This window comes from Seriola lalandi, unplaced genomic scaffold (assembly GCF_002814215.2).
Source record: "Seriola lalandi dorsalis isolate HSWRI2012SDOR001 ecotype SW California unplaced genomic scaffold, Sedor1 jcf7180001977094, whole genome shotgun sequence".
Classification (NCBI taxonomy): Eukaryota; Metazoa; Chordata; class Actinopteri; order Carangiformes; family Carangidae; genus Seriola; species Seriola lalandi.
The window spans coordinates 1-1365 of NW_019447760.1; the positions used below are offsets into that span (position 1 = coordinate 1).

The window sequence follows — 1365 nt, forward strand, 5'->3', positions numbered from 1 at the left end:
CAAACACTAAACTTTTAACAGCACTCTTTTGTGGTTATATAATTATTTCACAAATTACAGGACTGTACAAAGCAATGCTAATCACATCTGACCTGCAACTTTTGCCAGGTTTGAGTTTGCACTTTTTGCCCTCCACTTCATTGGCACTGTAGCAGCAGGCGTCCATACACTGATCACTGTAGCCACAGTCACACTCTTCTCCAGCTTCCACTAATCCATTACCACAGATAGGCTGGCCAGACTCTGTACACACAGACAGAACAGCATGAAAACAGAATCTCTCTCTCTCTCACACAGACACGAACAGATATGTTTATGAGAGAGAATTTACCAACAAAACAGTCGTCCCTCTTCTTTGTCAGAACCGCGCTAATATTGCGGATGCTGCAGATAGAGAACTTGTTATTGTTGAGCTTGTCCCCAGATGTGGCTCTGGCGTACATGATGTAGTTGCCCTGTTCCTTTTTGTCCGGTGTCTTAGACTCTCCAGGGGTGCATTCAATCCCAGAGTCATGCTGTGAAACAGTAGGCAAGTTAAGGAGAGAGGGCGGAGAGACTTGAGACAGAGCTGCATATAACATATTGCACAGCTTGGCAGGAAGTGTACTGGCATAGGCCAGTGTTTGAAGTCATAGTACTTACAGGAGAGCCAAAGTTGTGCCCGACCTCATGAGCAAAGGTGATGTGTGACACCTTGGGAGGGACATGGGAGGCGTAGTTCTGCACAGTGATGATACCAGTGTTCAGAGACTTCTTCTTTCCATCAGAGTACAGTTTGCTCTTTTCACAGATGCCTCCAGAGCTTCCTGTGGCAGAAGAATGAAAAATATAAGAGGATTATGGATTATCACACTATCTAAATACTAAACAAAATGTGTTGTTTATACAACAAGTTAATTCTCTGTGGGGTAAGATGTCAAGAGCATTTGTCGCCAGGTACCCTACCAGCGTAAACATAAACATGAGTATGCACGCATACACATCACACATCACAAAAACACGCACACAGCAGGGAGAGTGACCTGTTGGTTCTGGTAGTTGCTCCTGATGCCCCCAACAGCAGATGTCACTGCTACACAGTTCACAGAAAACAAGGTTCGTCTACTCCTGCACTCCAGAAAAAAAATCACTCGACCATAAACTACAGTAACTTTAATGGATGGAGCAAGTTATCAGCCAAGTCTCTGTGGTGTCTGTTTTACCATACAACTTAAACCATATTGCTCTGCATGCATGGAGAAAAAAGCGAAAAAATATGTTGAAAAGGTGTATAACTTGTCCTGTTAGATAGAACACCAGTAGGTGTCAGTGTTTCTGATGCTCTAAAACATTTAGTTTGTAAAGAAGTGAAATGATCTTACTCAA

At 43.1% G+C, this 1365-nt stretch overlaps 1 long non-coding RNA gene across 1 annotated transcript; it reads right to left on the reverse strand.

Moving 5' to 3' along the window:
• Window positions 1-70: 70 nt before the first annotated feature.
• Window positions 71-828, reverse strand: LOC111656993 (uncharacterized). The gene is made up of 3 exons (XR_015437351.1): window positions 643-828; window positions 332-515; window positions 71-243 (listed from the first exon to the last, which is right to left on the reverse strand). It is a non-coding gene; the product is annotated as an uncharacterized LOC111656993 (long non-coding RNA).
• Window positions 829-1365: the final 537 nt, after the last annotated feature.